Genomic DNA, 21,886 nt, shown 5'->3' on the forward strand with positions numbered 1-21,886 from the left:
GTTCAGCAGTGCAAGACAAATAAATTCTTTAAAAATGATACAATGTGATTTCCGGAATTTTTTTATTTTTTTATTCTGTCTCTCAGAGTGGGAATGCACGTACAATGTGAATTTCAGACCCTTCCATGATTTCTAAGTGGGAGAATGTGCAAAATTGCAGGGTGTTCAAATACTTATTTTTCTCACTGTATAAAGGGCACTCATATAGGCGCACAAAAAGTGGTACTATATACAGGGGGCACAGAACCTGGCACTAAATGCAAGAGTCACAGAGGATGTGGCAGTATAAAAGGGGCACAAAGCATGAGGCAGTATATATGGAGACACAGTGTGTGGCAATATATATAGGAAACATAAATGTTAGAGGCACTAGTGCTTTTTTTTTGGGGGGGGGGGGGGGGGCATAGTATGTGATATACACTGTGCCCCTGATTACAATCATATCTATTTATTTATTTATTTATTTGGTCTACAGCATGATAACGGATGGTAGCATTCTCTTTTGTTAAACAACTCTCAGCACAACTTCAATTGTTCTACAACTGTTCAGACCATACAGGGAGCTGTATTTTTATACTCTATGACCTTATATGGTAGTTACTAACCTGACTATGCAGATAATCTGTATCAAGCTGTTTTTGAGCTGGTGCTGTATATATGTACTGTGCCTGGTTCTGGTGCTGTATTTATTTACTAAGCTTGGTTCTGGTGCTATATTTATGTATTGCGCTTGGTATGGTTAGCCACATCCTAATATGTAAGCCACACCCTCAAAAAGGCCAGCTGCTGTGCCAGTATCACTCTATGAAGGGCTCTTCCAGGTTGGTATCTCTGAGTATATCAGTGGAAGGAAAAAAGATAAGTCAAGGACATCTGAATTTTATTGTACAATGTAGAAAAGTACACGATCTTCAGTACTTGTTTTATATTAATTTAGTTTCTTTCAATATTTCTTCTACAGATAGCAAGGACTTTTCAGGAAAGATAGCCACTGCATCTCATCCCTAAAGTGAACTAAAGAGCCTTCTTGGTCGATGAAAACTGTGGTACAATAAGTAAATAAGCAGGATGGAGTTGTGATAACATATTATGCTAACTACTCACTTCTACCAGCCACTTCGTTCATTTCAGGGGGTCTGCACTGGGTTCTCATGATGTGTGGGGGTCCCAGCATTAGGACTTCCACCGATCTAATAGTTATCCCCTTAAAACAACCAAAAGGCTCCTTTAACTTTAGCAGCCAGTGCCAGACAGCTGCTGCCAAAGCAAATAAAATCATGGGATGCATTAAAAGGGACATGGATGCTCATGACAAGAACATTGTTTTACCTCTAAACAAATCACTTGTCAGACCACACATGGTATATTGTGTACCGTTTTGGGTGCCTGAGTATAAGAAAGAAATACCTCAAATAAAGCAGATGTAGAGGAGGTCGACCAAGATACTTAAAGAAATAGTTGGTTTTCACTTTCACAGGTTAGGAAAGTTTCACACTAGCAGTAAAGAGATATGGCAGGCTGTTCCAGCAGGAAACATCCTGCCTGAGCTCTCTGGATTCGGTGTTGCCTGATGCTACCTGAATGCCCTCCGGCCCCATTAGCTATAATGGGGACTGTTGGAGATTCGGCCGCAATCCGGCATATATGCAGATCTCTTTACTGCCAGTATGAAACTAGCCTTATTCCGATTGGAAAAAAGAAGGCCTAGGGGCAACCTAATTGCAGTGAAGAGATCTTTGTAATGATTAGTCCTAAGCCTGTGACCATGACATAAAGACATCCTCCAACTCTAGAAGTAAGAAGGTTTTACCATCATCATAGATTGGTGTTCTTTACTGTATGAGGCGCTATATGAATTTATTTTAGCCTTGAATAAAGTTGTCTAAGGGGGGACATGATTAACCTGTATAAATATATAAACGGACAATACAAAAAATATTGAGGGAAGCAATTCTGTGTTAAACCCCCTCAAAAAACAAGGTGCCATTTCCTACGTCTGGAGAAAAAAAGATTCAGTCATTAGAGGCAACAAACATTCTTTACAGTAAGGGCAGTGAATCTCTGGAATAGCCTGCCACAGGAGCTGGATACAAGATGGTTTAGATGACTTTTTAATTCAAAATACCATTGAGGCTTATGACAATGTATAGAAATCTTTGTTCTACACACCCTTTCCCTTTTGGCCCAACCCCTTTTTAAAAGGAACATGGACATTGATCCAGGGATCTGTTCTCTGGATAAATATAGCAGGATTACAGGGTGGACTTGATGGACTTTTTTCTTTTTCCAACCTTAACAACTATGTAACTATGTATATCTCTGTGCCGCAAGTTGTTATTAAGGTTGATTAATTGAACAATGTCTTCCTAGAGAGTAGTGATATCACAAATTGGTACTAGACTGCTAAATATGGGACACTGATCCACAGATTTATTCTAATTTCTAGGTTTGGATGGATTTTTTCCCCTCTAATATGAGGCAATTGTTGACCACTTTATAGTGATTTTTGCCTTTCTCTTTATCTACATAGTAGGATTATAGATTGGACTACATTGGACAATTTTTTTTTTTTTTTTTACCATTATCAGCTATCTAACTATGTATTTAAGTAACTAATTTAATATGTAGTGGGAGCAATAGACCTACACTGTTCTAGAAGCTTATCAGCTTACTCTCTGCATCATCTTGATCCTGAATTACACTGATGTGTTGTATGGCATATTATTTTTTTACTTATTTTATTTCAATAGATATATATTTTATTTAAGATATCTATTGACCCCAAAGCAAAACCCCAAAGCTTCCAACTTAATTTAATATGTTAATGCTTTGTAATGTACCAGTAAATCTCTGTATGGATCAGTCAGGGTTTATGATTAGAGTTGATCAAACCTGCCTTTTGGCAGGTTCAAGTTCGGATTTTAAGTGAATTATGTAATGGATTCCGTTCTCGCGGAATCCATCACGTAATTCAATGCCAGCATGCTACATAATACAAGTGTATGGCCAGCTCTGAGAGTTCCGTTCTGCTGGCCATACACTTGTATTATGACGGCATGCAAAACGGAATGCCTCTGAAGGCATTCAGTTTGGCATGCCGGCATTGAATTACCGTATTTTCTCGCTTAATAGGATGCACCTGATGAGAAGACGCACCTAGTTTTCAGAGGAGAAAAATGGGGGTAAAAATGTTTTGAACTAAAAGGTGGGCTAAAACATTTTAATAAAATAACATGTAATGTGTAACATGCCAATTACAGAACAGTGTTTATTTTAAATATGACTATAACCACCCACATCCATAGAATCCACCCATATACTGCAGTACATAAGACGCACCTAGGTTTTAGAGGAGAATAATAAGATTTTTTTTTTTATTATTAGATCTCAGGTCAGACCAGCAGTCAGAACCCCAATATTAATCAGACCTCAGCTCACAGCTCCTATCAGACCCCCAATGTTAATAAGGCCTCAGATCAGACCCCAATCAGACCTCAGATATCAGACCCCATATGCCTTTTATCAGACCCCATTGCCTGTCATCAGCCCCCATATGTGCCTGTCATCAGCCCCCATATGTGCCTGTCATCAGCCCCCATATGTGCCCGTCATCAGCCACCGTATGTGCCCGTCATCAGCCCCCATGTGTGCCCCCATTGCCTGATGGCATTCCCCACGCCACAGAAAACTTAAAAAAAACATTTACCTCTCCTGCTCCTGGACGCCGCTGCTCAACACCGCCCGCGCTCAGTCTTCCTCCTCCTCCGTCTGCTGTGCTGTGAATTGGCGCACACAGCGTGAGGTCACAGCACGCCCTCACACTGTGCACTGCCTTCACAGCCGACACCGCTTCCTAGTCCTCCGGTACTAATTAGCGCTTCCACAATGGAAGAGCTCATTAGTATTCACCCCATAAGACTCAGGGGCATTTCCCCTCACTTTGAGGGGGTGCGTCTTATGGGGTGAAATATATGTTATTTTCGGATTACGGCTGATAGAGACTTTACTGCAGTGAAGGGACATTTTTAGAAAACCCTCAACACTCAGACACAGTCTGGCTAATTTTCTCAGAATCCTGTACCTCTCAGCTGGGAATTATAGCCACCATTGCAAGAGTAATGTTGCCAGCCCTCGAGTCTGCAGAGAGAGACTTTGGAGAGATAGAGGGAAAGAGCACTATGACCCCTATCCTGGCCTACGGTATATCCATGCATTGCTATCTGGGAAGATTTGCACTATGAATTATTATGTTTTTGATACCATTGGATGTACTACAATTCCCATTCTGCATTACCATTCACCATGCGCCAGCCATTGCACTTACATCTCCTGCCTTGCACCTGTACCAAACTCTTAACACCAAGAGCACCCCAACTACCATCAGGTAGGAGTTGTAACGGTCACGTCCACACACACACACAGGGGGGAGGATAGTGACCACTGTGCAATGATGATCGGTGCTCGGCTGAGTTGGGCTGCTGTGAGTCACATGACGCTGGCCACGTCATGTGACTCACCAGCCAGGCCTATTTAAACAGGCAGCCTGGTGTCCACAGGTTGCCTGTGATTAAGGCCCTTATACGCTCCTGTATTCCTGGCATTGTTTTACTGTATCCTGACCTCAGCTCTGCTCGTTTGACCTCGCTTCTGCTCATCCCCTGTTGCTTGTCATGATCTCCTAGTACTGACTTCCGGTTTGTGTTTGGACTCGCTCTTGTTGCTCCCTTGTACTGATTTCACTTCCTGGTATTTGACTAGTTTGACTTGCTTTGTGTTTTGTTTGTCCTGTCTTTTGTTTTCCCCTGCACTTACTTAAGTTAGGGACTGCTGTCCAGTTGTGCCCCGTTACCTAGGACGGATCGTCCAAGTAGGTAGGGGCAGAGATCCACTGAGAGGTCTGTTTCTGAATATATTTGGGCAAAGTATCTATTAGCATATTTTTGTATTTGACAAAGGAATATGACTGAACGGAATATAACTGAACTGTATGAGTACAGATTTGCAGTGATATAACTCATGAGAAGCAAGTATAATTTCTCCCATTTCTTATGTTATGTTTGGGTTGTTGCATTTGCCTTTGGTCTAATGCATACGACCATTCCGTTTTTTGCGGATCCGCAAAAAACGGAAGCTGCCCATGTGCCTTCTGCATTTTAGAAATACCTATTATTGTCCGCAAAACGGACAAGAATAGGACATGTTAGAATTTTTTTGCGGGGCCACGGAATGGAGCAACGGATGCGGACAGCACACGGAGAGCTGTCCGCATCTTTTGCGGCCCCATTGAAGTAATTGGGTCAGCACACGAGCCGCAGTTTTTGCTCCGAACAACGGTCGTGTGCATGAGGCCTATATTGCATTATAATCTCCAAATGTTTATTATAACATGGTTTTATCGTTTGTTAGTCTTTAACAACATTCCCGTTTTCTAGATGATGGAGCAGAGATTAAACCCTGGATCGCTTTTAGCATTAACCTCATCACCCTTTTTACCTAGTTGCAGAACTATGAAAACACTTTTCCTAAGATGCAGTTCCACTAAGTGACACTGGGAGCAGAGCTGAGAATTTTCAGCTGCGTCACAGAGCAGAGAGAGAAGAAACAGTCTGTGTCGACAGGTCTCTGAAAATCAGCTGCTGCTGCTACAGCAGAGAGGAGAGCTGTGGAAGTATCATGGGCTGGGTTCTCTCATGATCTTCACATCTTTTTCTAAACCAATGCTCCATCACCTAATTTTTCTGTTTTCATCTCGGAGCTGACGGGAAGGCGTCAAATTTTAATCCCGCAGAAGGAGAAGGTGAGATGATGGTGTTCGGAGTGAAGGAGGGGGGGGGGGGGGCGCAGAACAACAAGATTCATAATCGGAAATTGGGCTTCCGAATGGGTTAATGGCAATTCTGGAACCTTCTACCCGTACATGGAGGTCACGCGGTTACCCAAACCTACGCAGCAGCAATTGGGGGCAAGCATTCTCATATTCCGAGAGTCTGGCTTCTTCCACAGACGTATTACAGAACCCCGGAGGTATTAAAAGCTGCGTCACCTCTACCATGACATAAGCGGACGCCGAAAACGGTAAAATCTTTACCTAAAACAGCACTTTTTTCTGTGGGATACATTAGTGAACTACATGGAATTTCTTTTTTCCAGTGGTACGTTACATAGCTGCCAGATCCGATGTGTTTTCTTATCCCTTTTTACATCAAATCATGTAGGATGTTTTTATGCATTTTCCATCATAGATTTGTTTGTGTCTGGATACTGCTCTTTTCTGTGTTTTATCTAGTTATGTCGCAGTTTCTTCCCGTACTGGTTTTATTGCTGTTTCTCCGTCATGTAGAAGTATGATGGCGCAGCAGCTTATTTGGCCAAGAGCTGGTAAGAGATTGGGATTTGCAGTGGCAAGGTAGCAAGTGCAGCATGTTTAGACATCAGAACTATCTACAGGTTGTTTTAGTTTTTTGTTTTTTTTCTTCCTCCTCCATTAAAGGGTTAACAAGCATTTGATGGCAGTCGTACAGTACAAGAACGCAGGGCAGTGTTTAAGTACTAAATGTCATCTCTCCCTGCTTGGAGAACTTGTTTACCTGTCTGTTTCTTTCTCTAACCATCTCCATGTTGGCAGATTTCCAGGCTCCATGTGATGTACTTGCCTTTGCTTCTACATTAGTTTAGAGGATGAGCTCAAATAGGATTGGCTGGGGGTGGGCTCCAAACCCAAGCACAGCATCTTATTGGTGGGCAGTGGCAGTGGCAGGTGAATTACTGATTTCCATTGGCAGAAATCATCCTCTGAAATTACATCTACGTTGTTTTCACTGCGTATAATGTTTTTTTTGTGGGCAGTATCATTATCAAGAGAATTTTGTGTTGTCCATATTATAGGATTTTGGATATGCATTTCCCTTTTGGTCTGTGTTTTCATATATTGTTATATTAAGTAAGAACTTAGGTGAAGCATCATTCCAATGTTAATGGAGTAGATGACTGAAAGTAGACATGTGACAGTCATCATATAATACTATATATATATATATCTCCCAATAGGAACAAAGCATCTTCCATTTAGGCATATTAGGCATATTCTTCCTGCTGCAAACTTTTAACCCCAGTATCTCTGTGTTCATAGACTACAGTACTTTTCCCATCTTGCAATGATCTTACAATATAATGCACCTGACATCGAGAGGGGCACAGGTTGCTGGGTTCCCACAGAAATGCTAGCTGTTTTACATTTTTGTTCACAGTAGTTTGACAGCTCTGAAAGGCTTAGACAGGATGACCTAGGTTTATGAACTTTTGAAATAGCTTTTCACAAGGATAACTGCCAATGTATGACCACAGAAATGTTCATGGATGGGGTCATGTTAACCTAGTTAGACATTAGAGGCTCTGACAGTAATTTTGAGGGCTTGTGAAGCCACGTAAAATGCATTAAGTTCTGACTGGCACTTGCAGAGGTTACGTTTGGATTTCTATTTCCTGTTACTCCTAATAATTTATATAAAGCATTTGTTTGGAAATGGCTCTGGAGATAGTCCTCTTACGTCTGATGTATACGTTGTGACGCACTTGTGAATATGTGTTGTTTTGCTGTGATCCTTTTCTTTGGTTCATCACATTTACGCCTTTTGGCTTGAAAGGGTTAATAAACGTATATTTCAAGGTAGCGAAGTCATTCCGAAGGTGTTTGACTGTAGTAAGATTGTGTATAAGTATTGATTCTTTTGGTTTGCAGGGTAATGACTTGCAATTTATCATTGTGTCTTCACTTTGGGATCAAAGAGCACTAGAAACATTGTTTGTACGGTAAGAGCGTGAATTTGCATAACTCACACTTGATGGCATTTTCTTTTGTGGTATATTTCATATATGAGCAGAAATGATAAGATTCCTCTTTAAGAAAACCAATCTGTGCTTGTGTAACATTGCTGCGTAGCATCTCTCTGTGCTGAGTCATGGACATCACGATGCAGTCATTGCAGTAACTACCTGTAGGGGGTGTAAGACAATAAACATCCAAGTTACAAGGTGCTTCCATTGCATAGTAATGAACTACACGGTCTTCATAACCCCAGGTGCAGAAATATGCCATTGACAGTCCCATGCTTACAGGTATGTGGCCTATTTACAAGTGATTTAAACCTGTGCTCATATAGGAAAATGTGCAATGCAGCTTAGTCTTATATATATATATATATATATATATATATACACACACACACACACATACACTATATAAAACGTCTACACACCCTTGTTAAAATGTCAGGTTTCTGTGATGTAAAAAAATGAGACAAAGATAAATCATTTCAGAACTTTTTCCACCTTTAATGTGACCTATAAACTGTACCACTCAATTGAAAAACAAACTGAAATCTTTTAGGTGGAGGGAAGGAAACAAACAAAAAAAGTCAAAATCATGTTATATAGGAGTCAGCAAACACCTGCCATCATTTAAAGTGCCTCTGATTAACCCCAAATAAAGTTCAGCTGCTCTAGTTGGTCTTATCTGAAATTTTGTTAGTCGCATCCCACAGCAAAAGCCATGGTCCACAGAGAGCTTCCAAAGCATCAGAGGGATCTTATTGTTAAAAGGTATCAGTCAGGAGAAGGGTACAAAATAATTCCCAAGGCATTAGATAAATCATGGAACACAGTGAAGAGAGTCATCAAGTGGAGAAAATATGGCACAACAGTGACATTACCAAGAACTGGACGTCCCTGCAAAATTGATGAAAAGACGAGAAGAAAACTGGTCTGGGAGGCTACCAAGAGGCCTACAGCAACATTAAAGGAGCTGCAGGAATATCTGGCAAGTACTGGCTGTGTGGTACATGTGACAACAATCTCCTGTATTCTTCATATGTCTGGGCTATTGAGTAGAGTGACAAGACGAAAGCCTTTTCTTACAAAGAAAAACATTCAAGCCAGGCTACATTTTGCAAAAACACATCTGAAGTCTCCCAAAAGCATGTGGGAAAAGGTGTTATGGTCTGATGAAACCAAGGTTGAACTTTTTGGCCATAATTCCAAAATATATATATATATATATATATATAAATATATATAATTGGCGCAAAAACAACACTGCACATCACAAAAAGAACACCGTACCCACAGTGAAGCATGGTGGTAGCAGCATCATGCTTTGGGGCTGTTTTTCTTCAGCTGGAACTGGGGCCTTAGTTAAGCTAGAGGAATTATGAACAGTTCCAAATACCAGTCAATATTGGCACAAAACCTTCAGGCTTCTGCTAGAAAGCTGAACATGAAGAGGAACTTCATCTTTCAGCATGAGAACGACCCAAAGCATACATCCAAATCAACAAAGGAATGGCTTCACCAGAATAGGATTAAAGTTTTGGAATGGCCCAGACCTGAATCCATTTGTAAATTTGTGAGGTGATCTGAAGAGGGCTGAGCACAGGAGATGCCCTCGCAATCTGACAGATTTGGAGTGTTTTTGCAAAGAACAGTGGGCAAATCTTGCCAAGTCAAAATGTGCCATGCTGAAAGACTCATACCCAAAAAGACTGAATGCTGTTATAAAATCAAAAGGTGCTTCAACAAAGTATTAGTTTAAAGCGAACCTTTCATCAGGATTTCACTTAATAAACTATTACCAGTACCTTATAGATATCCTCATTGTGTTTCAATGCATTCTTGTGCCGCTTTCCTGGGATGTATATTCATGAAAAAAACGACTTATAAAGACCTTGTCTCCAGCTCCTGAAGTCACACTAGAAGTCAAGGGGGTAGCCCTTCCCTCACTCCGGGCTGTAACTCCCCTGCCCTAACCCCTCCTCTAAGTAGTGTAACTGACACCCGGCTCAGTCGCCGGGACCGCGCTTGTACAGGTGGCGCATGCGCCGTCGGACTCAAGCGTGATCCTGTAACTGAATCGCGCATGCGCCGTCCCCGATGCCTGCCTGTCTTCTCTTCCTCACGCGCGATTCAGTTACGGGATCGTGCTTGAGTCCGACGGCGCATGTGCCGCCTGTACAAGCGCGGTCCCGGCGACTGAGCCGGGTGTCAGTTACACTACTTAGAGGAGGGGTTAGGGCAGGGGAGTTACAGCCCGGAGTGAGGGAAGGGCTACCCCCTTGACTTCTAGCGTGACTTCAGGAGCTGGAGACGAGGACTTTATAAGTCGTGTTTTTCATGAATATACATCCCAGGAAAGCGGCACAAGAATGCATTGAAACACAATGAGGATATCTATAAGGTACTGGTAATAGTTTATTAAGTGAAATCCTGATGAAAGGTTCGCTTTAAGGGTGTGCACACTTATGCACTTATGCAACCATATTATTTTATTTTTATATTTTTTCTTCCCATCTAAAAGATTTCAGTTTGTTTTTCAATTGAGTTGTACAGTTTATAGGTCATATTAAAGGTGGAAAAAGTTCTGAAATGATTTATCTTTGTCTCATTTTTTTACATCACAGAAACCTGACATTTTAAGGGGTGTGTAGACTTTTTATATCCACTGTATTATTACAGTATGTCCATATAACAAACAGCTATCACTTCCCTTTAAGTGCTGAGGACGTCGACTTAATGTACCGTATTTACCTTGGTCTTATAATTCACTCAGCGCAAAAAAAAAAAACTTCATCCCTTGTGTATCCCAGTATATTTAGATGATTTTTCTGCAGTGATGAATCGTCGCATGTTGTTTTCCAGCATGGAACTTTCTGCTAATGTTTACATAAGTCTGAACTATACACCCATGTTTGAAAAACCTTAGTGATGTCATGTGAGAGTTACATCTAAGAAATGTCTGCTGCCTTAAGATAGAATGGAGAGTTATCCTAGCTCATATACAAAACCTAGTAGGTTCTCACAAAGGAGGACGAAGAAGACGGTTATATCCATGCATTGTTGATTTGTTGGTGGTTTTGCTTTTAGCAGCTATCATAAGGTATAGGATTTGAGGTTGTGAAAAAGGTATAAAAATAAAATAACCGTTGTAGGGTCCAAGGCTCTATGTACCATATCTTGTGGTCCAGTAAGGCAGCGTCTTTTTAATTTCCATCTGTACTATTATAGCCCGTTTCAGAAGAACCTTTCAGTCTACCTTTTAGGGTATTTAAAATGTTCTGAAATTAAACAGGCCCCATACATTCGGCTTGCAGCCTGAATTTATATAGCAAGGGTGGACAATTATCATTTGCGCTTGTTTTTGTGGCAGTTATAAGCCTGTCTTTGGTTTGTGTGTCTGCCCCACATTTAGGAACTGGTACACCTTAATAATATACTTGATGAGAGTGCAATGTGGTCTGCACCTATATGTGTAGACGTAGACCGGGGGTTGCCTGGCATAACTAACTTTTGAAAACGTTGCAAATAGTAAATGTGCCATAATCCAGGTCTTAGACCACTTTGAAAAGTGGCAAGGAATACTAAATGTTGCAGAAAATGGCACAGTTGCCGTGACTTGCGACTTTTTTTAGGCCATAAAACTGACATATCTGATTTGATAAATGTCTCCCTCTATCCTTTAAATAGAAGTATTCTGATTTGTCTATAACTAAAGTTAAAGGGGTTTCAAGGGTATAATACTGATGACCTATCCTCTAGATAGGCCATCAATATCTGATCCAAACTGATCAGATGTTTGGCGAGGCCGCAGCACACCGGTGAGTGCCACAGCCTTTTCCTAGGCTAGTGGCGTCACGGTCATCAGTCACATGGCCTAGGCACAGCTCAGTCCCATTCAGGTGGATAGGCCTGGGCTGCAATACCAAGCAATAAAATGTGCTATGGGTTATCAATATTGAAGTCCCAGAAAACCCCCTTAAATCTAGATTCAATTGAATTGCCACGCAGTTTGTGAGAAAAGTGAGACAATCAGAACTGACTGACTGTTGATATTTACCATCCATTGTCGCAAAGTTGGTAGTTTTCTTCCTTCTCTCACATTGTATATTATCTGTTTGAGATCAATGCCTTTCTTTACCCTTTGTAGTTTACCTAGCCACTATTTCTCTGGTGGACAAATCTAATAACCCTAAACTGTATCTACCTCACATTTTCTTTTACATGTCATGATTTACTGTAGCCCAGGCATGCTCAACCTGCGGCCCTCCAGCTGTTGGAAAACTACAACTCCCAGCATGCCCGAATACCCTACAGCTATCAGCCTACAGCAGGGCATTGTGGGAGTTGTAGTTTTGCAACAGCTGGAGGGCCGCAGGTTGAGCATGCCTGGAGAATCTTGCACCTTGGCTGTTTCATCTTTGTCATGATTCCTTTTTTGCCTCTCCTGCATATTTCCTAAATTTGCACACAGTTCTCTTTAGTTTTGCAAAACATCCAAATAGTATTTTTAACTAAATAAAAAAGTTAAAGTGATCCACTTTGCAGCCTTAAACAATGATAAGACAGGGGCGTCTTAGACTACCTTAGAGTTACCAGAGAGTTAACAGTAGAGTGGCACCTAAACTCCGGTCACAGAGAGAGCTGAGCTAAAAGGCGGTCAAGCAGCAAGATCTAAGGAAAATAATAGGCAATTATCACCTTTAGGTACCGACTCTTTACATGGGCCAACAATCAGGGCAATTATCAGGAAGGAGCATTTCTAGGAACACTCATTCCCATTAATTGCCCCAGTGTACGGGTGTAACCAATTAACCAATGAACGCTTATTCATCAGATGAAATCATTGTTTCTAGGCAGCAGATCCTACTGTGTAAACAGTGATTTGCTGCCCAGAGGTAATGATTCTCTATGGGAAAGAGTGATCACAGCAATTGCTATTCCCCATACAGAGGAGTTGTTTGCTGGACTTAAGTACAGCTCTTACCTCCAACGATGGTTCATTACCGATAATTGCTTGCTGTGTTGGCCTGTGTAAAGGGACCTTTACAGTTCCAAGAAAAAGTAAGTGAACCCTATGAAAACACCTAGATTTCTATATTGATTAGTAGATTACTGATAAAATGTAGTCTGACTGTTATCCAAGTCACAATTATAGAGAAACATAATCCAACTTAGCATTTGTGATCTTCATGTCTTTTATTGAGCACGTTAAGTAAACATCCACAGTGCAGACGATAGTAAAACCTTGAATTTAATAGCCTGCAGATCCCCCTTTAGCAGCAATCGCCCTTTTTGAGCTTGTGACTCGAGGGTTGCATTAACTTTCCAAAGTAATATAAGTTGCCCAGTTCAATGTATTTCACATTTTAAGAATTTTTTTCAGTATTCTTCATTAACCTTCAGCGCTTAATTACTGTACTATGAGAAAGCGATCCTATATCCTCCCATTCACTTTTAAGGCTAGGTCTACACCACGACATTTGTCGCGCGACAGATGGGGCACAACTACACAGCAACATTTGTAGCGCAGCATTTTGTTCCACTAATGTCGCGCGACAATTTTTATAATGGCAGTCTATGGTGTCGCACTGCAACATGCTGCGACTGCGATGCAACAGTTGCAGAAAAATCCATCTCAAATGTCGCGAGACAAATGTTGCCGTGTAGACCTAGCCTAAAAATCTCATCCTCACCCAATCTCTGCTACTTAAAGGGGTTCTGCACTTTCAATTAACTGATGATCTATCCTCTGGATAGATCATCAGCTTCTGATCGGCCGGGGTCCGACACCCGGGACCCCCGCCGATCAGCTGTTTGAGAAGGCAGTGGCACTCCAGCAGCGCCGCGGCCTTCTCACTGTTTACCGCCGGGCCGCCCGCCCACTGACATCACGACTTGTATCAACTAGAGTGGGCGCGGCTAAGCTCTGTTCACTTGAATGGAGCTTAGCTGCGCCCACTCTAGTTGATACAAGTCGTGACGTCAGTGGGCGGCCGGCCCGGCGGTAAACAGTGAGAAGGCCGCGGCGCTGCTGGAGCGCCGCTGCCTTCTCAAACAGCTGATCGGCGGGGGTCCCGGGTGTCGGACACGCGCCGATCAGAAGCTGATGATCTATCCAGAGAAAGTGCAGAACCCCTTTAATCTAATAGAGGACCTTTAAAGGCAATGTGTCACCTGTATTTTGTCAATTAAACCAGGGAGGGACACATACTTTTTTTTTTCTATTCTGTTTTTATTTTCTGCTTAGATTTTTTTATTTATTGTGTTTTCTGAATATGATTCTGGGGACTGTCATCATGCCTGAGCTTTTGTTAATAGCATTTAGAGATGTGCTTTACAGCAGCCACATGGGCCATAGACCAAATAGACTGAAGGGGTCTCCTTGACTTCTGTGGGAACTTGAACCTGTGCAGAGGTAACTGCACAGGGAGGGGAGTAGGTGATCTAGGATATCATCTAATGTGAATAGTGTAATCCTGTGTTATATATATGGACGTGTTACCTGCATGTGATGATAAAAATTACTGATAATCAATACGGGACAGGAAATCTTGACATAGTGTTACACTTAGTAGCCAGTGCAAAAACTACAATATTGTAGTATTTTTATTTTAAATAAATATTTTAAAAATAAAATAAAATCACCAAAAATTAAAAAGAAAAATAATAATGTTTAGCATAAATCTTGTCTCAAACAATAAGTCATTTTCAAAATTAGGAACGTTTGTAAGATACCGTTTAGTCCTTTTTATGCCACACATGCCACCCATTCCTGGAGATTTGTTATTTAGGCCTCGTGCACATGACCGTTGTGTGTTTTGCGGTCTGAAAATTGCGGATCCGCAAAACACGGATGGCGTCCGTGTGCGTTCCGCAATTTGCGGAACAGAGCGGACAGCCATTAATATAACTGCCTATTCTTGTCCGCAAAACAATTATATGTTTATAGTTATATTTTTTTTGTGGACCACGGAATGGAGCAACTTTTGCGGACAGCACACTGAGTGCTGTCCGCATCTTTTGCGGTCCCATTGAAGTGAATTGATCCGCATCCAAGCCACAAAAACTGCGTCTCGGATGCGGACCAAAACCATGTTTGTGTGCATGAGGCTTCATACCTAAAAATAGTTAAAAGAAAGTGACAGCTTTCCCTTGACCTACATCAGCGTACTCTGTATAATCACATCTATTACCTATTAGGGTACTTTCACGCTTGCGGCAGAGGATTCCGGCAGGCAGTTCTGCCGCTGACACAGCCTGCCGGATCTGGCAATCCGGACGAAAACGGATGGCATTTGTCAGACGGACCCGGATGCGGCTCCGTCTGACAAATGCATTGAAATACTGAATCAGTTTCTCCGGTGTCATCCAGAAAAATGGATCCAGTATTTATTTTTTTACATTTTTAAAGGTCTGCGGCACTAATCCGTCAATGCGGCACTAATACATTTCAATGGAAATGAATGCCGGATCCGGCATTCCGGCAAGTGTTCAGGATTTTTGGCCAGAGAGACAAATACAGCACGCTGTAAAAAAAATGCCCAAAAAACGTAAGAGGGACTGAACGGAAAGCCGGAAAAGAAAAACGCTAGTGTGAAAGTACCCTAACTCAAGACCTCAGTAGTGTGGATGTGCTAGTAAACTGCTCTCATGGTGCCAATCATGCAGTATTAGTATTCCATCCAGGGGAATTCCTTTTTAACACTTTCTATACATACTTCTAATATATTGAAGCATGTATAAATTCTGATGTGCATTGAACAAATAACAGCAGATAAGTGCTTAGAACTTAAATGAGTGGGTTTCATTTAGTCACACTGCAGTGGTGCTGCTGCTTTGCTTCACTTTTTAATCACATGTATTCCTGAATGTAAAGGGTCACTGAGTTTTCACATAACTTTTGATATGTCATAGACACTAGTGTTGGGCGAGCATGCCGAATACCGCGTGTGCTCGAGCGCCATGCTCGAGTCTCCTCCCCGCACGTTTGTTGACTTCTGTGCAGCCAATAAACGTGCAGGTAAGTACTGCCATTCACTGTAATGTAGTAGCCATGTTGGCTGCTAGCATTACATTGATTTGCTTGCCAGAACGCGTCATCAGGTGCTATATAGCACCCGATGACACGTGTTCGGCTCAGTATTAGTCAGGGAGAGCTGGAGAGCAGAAGGGAGAGATAGTGTAAAGATTGAAATAGCAATATTTTAGTTTTTATACTTACATAGGCTTTATGAGTGTAGGAGTCCCACTACCTGAACAATTGTACCACAATGTGAATGAGGCCCTCCTTTATATGAAATACAAGTTGTATCGGCGTGTGTCTTCCTTGTAATTTTTGGCAGCACTTGCAATTACTATACAAGTAAATATACAGGAAAGAATGTTTCCTAACAATTTTTCCTCTAAAATCGATTTTATCTTCGGTTTGGTGCGTATTATTGTCAGTCTGTAAAAGTGGCGTACTACTCGGACAATATCGTTCCCAGCAGCGACCTGGGAGTCCAAGATGCATCCAGACATCCTCTGCTGTTCCCAAACAATTTCAGTGGTGTTTACATTAATTTCTGACCTTTTCCTATGAGCCATGCACCCTCCCCTCTTCAGAGCAGGGGGTGCCTGGTTTAATGCTCGGGTTCTTCCATTGATTTCCATTGTGCTCGGGACTTTGGTTAATAACATTGGCATTAGAGTTTTAAACTTCAAAACAACTTTAAAACAATTGACTTTAGATCCATCTTTTAAAATGGTTTCAAAGTTTAAAAAGCGATGAGCGAAGTTATTCACCAAACTCTGGAGAGACTTTGGAAATACAGTCAGGTCCATAAATATTGTGACGTCGACACAATTCTAACATTTTTGGCTCTATACACCACCACAATGGATTTGAAATGAAACAAACAAGATGTGCTTTAACTGCAGAATGTCCGCTTTAATTTGAGGGTATTTACATCCAAATCTGGTGAACGGTGTAGGAATTACAACAGTCTGCATATGTGCCTCGCACTTGTTAAGGGACCAAAAGTAATGGGACAGAATACTAATCATAAATCAAACTTTCACTTTTAAATACTTGGTTGCAAATCCTTTGCAGTCAATTACAGCCTGAAGTTTGGAACACATAGACATCACCAGACGCTGGGTTTCATCCCTGGTGATGCTCTGCCAGGCCTCTACTGCAACTGTCTTCAGTTCCTGCTTGTTCTAGGGTAATTTTCCCTTCAGTTTTGTCTTCAGCAAGTAAAATACACGCTCAATCAGATTCAGGTCAAGTGATTGACTTGGCCATTGCATAACATTCCACTTCTTTCCCTTAAAAAATTCTTTGGTTGCTTTTGCAGTATGCTTTGGGTCATTGTCCAGCTGCACCGTCCAATGAGTTTTGAAGCATTTGTCTGAATATGAGCAGATAATATTGCCCGAAACACTTCAAAATTCATCCTGCTGCTTTTGTCAGCAGCCACATCATTAATAAATACAAGAGAACCAGTTTCATTGGCAGCCATATATGCCCACGCCATGACTCTACCACCACTATTTTTCACTGATGAGGTGATATGCTTAGGGTCATGAGCAGTTCCTTTCCTTCTCCATACTCTTCTCTTCCCATCACTCTGGTACAAGTTGATCTTGGTCTCATCTGTTCATAGGATGTTGTTCCAGAACTGTGAAGGCTTTTTTTTTAATGTCGTTTGGGAAACTCTTATCTGGCCTTCCTGTTTTTGAGGCTCACCAATGGTTTACACCTTGTGGTGAACCCCCTCTGTATTTACTCTGGTGAAGTCTTCTCTTGAATGTTGACTTTGACACACATACCCCTACATCCTGGAGAGTGTTCTTGATCTGGTCAACTGTTGTAAAGGGTGTTTTCTTTACCAGGGAAAGAATTCTTCGGTCATCCACCACAGTTGTTTTCTGTGGTCTTCCAGGTCTTTTGGTGTTTCTGAGCTCACCGGTGTGTTCCTTCTTTTTAAGGATGTTCCAAACAGTTGTTTTGGCCATGCCAAATTTTTTTGCTATCTCTCTGATGTTTGTTTTTTGTTTGTTTGTTTTTTCAGCCTAATGATGGCTTGTTTAACTGATAGTGACAGCTCTTTGGATCTCATCTTGAGAGTTGACAGCAACAGATTCCAAATGCAAATAGCACACTTGAAATGAACTCTGGACCTTTTATCTGCTCATTGTAATTGGGATAATGAGGGGATAACACACGCCTGGCCATGGAACAGCTAAGAAGCCAATTGTCCTATTACGTTGGTCCCTTAACAAGTGGGAGGCACATATGCAAACTGTTGTAATTCCTACACCGTTCACTTGATTTGGATGTAAACACCCTCATATTAAAGCTGACAGTCTGCAGTTAAATCACATCTAGTTAGTTTCATTTCAAATCCATTGTGGTGGTGTATAGAGCAAAAATCTTTGAATTGTGTCGATGTCCCAATATTTATGGACCTGATTGTAACTCACTTTGCTTTGTCAGAGCCCATACATTTGAATGATGTACGTAGACCCGTCTCCGTACAGTATTAAAACAAAGTTTGGAGCGAATTCACTTCTTGATAATGCCTCTTCTTCTGAGATCACTGATGTTACCAAAAATATGAAAACTGAGTATTCAAAGTAAAGAAACTTTGCATACTATTTTTTATTGTTTCATTGTTCTACTGGACATAGTGTACTGCTTTTTTAGTTTGAGTACACCGTGTCCTTGGTCACAGGAAAATTCTCTACTGTTGAAATACAAAGAAAACAATAGCTTACAAGCTTGAAACACATTACTTAAAGAAACACCCTGAGCAAAACTGATGCATCTAGTACAGAGGAATATTGCCTGAAACTGAGGTTCTCCTTTTGGTGTTTTTTAAATGACAGTATTATAAATTGCCCTCTCAAGCCCTGAGCTAGGTGAAACTCAGCGTATAAGCTAAGGCTACTTTCACACTAGCGTTTTAGTTTTCCAGTATTGAGATCTGTTATAGGGGCTCAATACCGGAAGAAAACGCTTCAGTTTTATTAATTGTCAATGGGGACAAAACGTAACTGAACAGAACGGAAAGCTCCAAAATGCATTCCGTTCCTCTCTCATACCAGAGAGCAAACTGCAACATGTTGTAGTTTGCTTTCCGTCCTGGGATGCGGAGCAAGAAGGATCCGGCATGACCCCCAATGCAAGTCATTGGGGACGGATCCGTTTTCTGTGCCACAATCTGCCACAATAGAAAATTACTTTCAATGGAGTTCTTGACGGATCCGTCTTGGCTATGTTAAAGATAATACAACCAAATCCTCTCATAAAGGATGCAGACGGTTGTATTATCAGTAACGGAAGCGGTTTTGCTGAACCCTGCTGTATCCAGTAAAACCGCTAGTGTGAAAGTAGCCTATGCCTGTCTACGAACATCTTTATTAAAGGTTTTAAACATTTTTTACAAGTAGAAGCCTACATGGTATAAGGCAAGACAAATCAATAATAAGAGTTAAGAACAATTCTATCAATCGAGAAATAGATTGACATCAGTAGTATTTAGAAATATTAACATAGTTTAGTTAAAAACACAAAACACACACTTCTTTCGTCATTGATCCAGGAGAATGTTCCCTGCTTGCCTGCTTGACTGTTTTGTGCCAACTGTAAAGTTTGGTCCAGGAGGGATTATGCTGTGGCGATGTTTTTTAGGTGTTTGGCCTAGGCTTCCTAGTTATTGTAAAGAAAAATCTTAAAAGGGTTGTCCCATAAAATATATTCAGCAGTTTTCAAACCAACATCTGAATACTTTTGCAATGGCATGTAATAAAAAAATGTGTATAGCTACTCAGTTGTTCAGTGAAATCTATCTGTATCCGCTGTTTGCTCTTTTTCTAATTTCTCTTTCCACCACAGGGAGGTGGACGCCCATGCTCAGTTCTGCCACCAGCAGCAATAGAAGTACATGCTCCCTGAGCTGTCAGCTTTAAATAAATCTAGTCGATCAATTGGAGCAATGAATGTGGAGATCTCGTAGTAGCGCAACTGCCTTCTCGCTCCTTTCCCTACGCTAAGAATAGCACATGTTCTCATTTTTTTGCGGGGCCACAGAACGGCCATATGGACGTGGACAGCACATCTTCTGTGGCTCTTTTGAAATAAATGGGTCGGCATCCAACCCACATAAAGTGAGGATCGGATGCTGACCAAAACTATAGTCATGTGCATGAGCCCTTATTGTAAAGCCAAGTTATATTAGATTTGTTCTTAACCTGTTAAGGATGCAGCCTAGTTTGCTACTTAAAGGGATTCTGTCACCTCTTTTTACCCTATAGAGATGCGGACATGCACGGCTAGATCGCCGCTAGCATGTCTGCAATATACTTGTCCCATATCTTTGGTGAGGGGTTTTATTGAGTAAAAAATGATTTTATATACAGTGCAGACCAAAAGTTTGGACAATACCTTCTCATTCAAAGAGTTTTCTTTATTTTCATGACTATGAAAATTGTAGATACACACTGAAGGCATCAAAACTATGAATTAACACATGTGGAATTATATACATAACAAAAAAGTGTGAAACAACTGAAAATATGTCATATTCTAGGTTCTTCAAAGTAGCCACCTTTTGCTTTGATTACTGTTTGCACACTCTTGGCATTCTCTTGATGAGCTTCAAGTCACCTGAAATGGTGTTCCAACAGTCTTGAAGGAGTTCCCAGAGATGCTTAGCACTTGTTGGCCCTTTTGCCTTCACTCTGCGGTCCAGCTCACCCCAAACCATCTCGATTGGGTTAAGGTCCGATGACTGTGGAGGTCAGGTCATCTGGCGCAGCACCCCATCACTCTCCTTCATGGTCAAATAGTCCTTACACAGCCTGGAGGTGTGTTTGGGGTCATTGTCCTGTTGAAAAATAAATGATGGTCCAACTAAACGCAAACCGGATGGAATAGCATGCCGCTGCAAGATGCTGTGGTGGCCATGCTGGTTCAGTATGCCTTCAATTTTGAATAAATCCCCAACAGTGTAACCAGCAAAGCACCCCCACACCATCACACCTCCTCCTCCATGCTTCACGGTGGGAACCAGGCATGTAGAGTCCATCCGTTCACCTTTTCTGCGTCTCACAAAGACACGGTGGTTGGAACCAAAGATCTCAAATTTGTACTCATCAGACCAGCACAGATTTCAGCACAGATTTCTACTGGTCTAATGTCCATTCCTTGTGTTCTTTATCCCAAACAAGTCTCTTCTGCTTGCTGTCTGTCCTTAGCAGTGGTTTCCTAGCAGATATTCTACCATGAAGGCCTGATTCACACAGTCTCCTCTTAACAGTTGTTCTAGAGATGTGTCTGCTGCTAGAACTCTGTGTGGCATTGACCTGGTCTCTAATCTGAGCTGCTGTTAACCTGCGATTTCTGAGGCTGGTGACTCGGGTGAACTTATCCTCTGCAGCAGAGGTGACTCTTGGTCTTCCTTTCCTGGGGCGGTCCGCATGTGAGCCAGTTTCTTTGTAGCGCTTGATGGTTTTTGAAGTTTTCCCAATTTTTCGGACTGACTGACCTTAATTTCTTAAAGTAATGATGGCCACTCGTTTTTCTTTACTTAGCTGCTTTTTTCTTGCCATAATACAAATTCTAACAGTCTATTCAGTAGGACTATCAGCTGTGTATCCACCTGACTTCTCCACAACTCAACTGATGGTCCCAATCCCATTTATAAGGCAAAAAATCCCACTTGTTAAACCTGACAGGGCACACCTGTGAAGTGAAAACCATTTCAGGTGACTACCTCTTGAAGCTCATCAAGAGAATGCCAAGAGTGTGCAAAGCAGTAATCAAAGCAAAAGGTGGCTACTTTGAAGAACCTAGAATATGACAGGTTTGGCATGGTCGGACAGCAGGGGTGCTGTTTGGCCACTGGGTCCCGTTGCCGGCCGGGTTGGCGCCACAGCGCTGGTGGTCGCCGTGCAGCGCCGTGCCAATTTTAGGTTAGAACCCACTCATTGAGGCGACCTTGGCGTGGTGAGTGGGCTTATGCCTTTTGATCAAAATGTACACTAATGCCTCATTTAGCATGTAGCATTGAGG

General features: G+C 41.6%; 1 long non-coding RNA gene across 1 annotated transcript in view; it reads left to right on the top strand.

The window, feature by feature from the left end:
• Nucleotides 1-5,629: 5,629 nt before the first annotated feature.
• LOC122930273 overlaps nucleotides 5,630-21,886 on the top strand; it is a 40,227-nt gene continuing 23,970 nt past the window's right edge. Inside the window, exon 1 of the long non-coding RNA XR_006388111.1 lies at nucleotides 5,630-5,797. This is a non-coding gene — a long non-coding RNA (uncharacterized LOC122930273). The remainder of the gene's footprint in view (nucleotides 5,798-21,886) is intronic.

The sequence above is a fragment of the Bufo gargarizans genome, chromosome 3, assembly GCF_014858855.1.
Source record: "Bufo gargarizans isolate SCDJY-AF-19 chromosome 3, ASM1485885v1, whole genome shotgun sequence".
Taxonomy (NCBI): domain Eukaryota; kingdom Metazoa; phylum Chordata; class Amphibia; order Anura; family Bufonidae; genus Bufo; species Bufo gargarizans.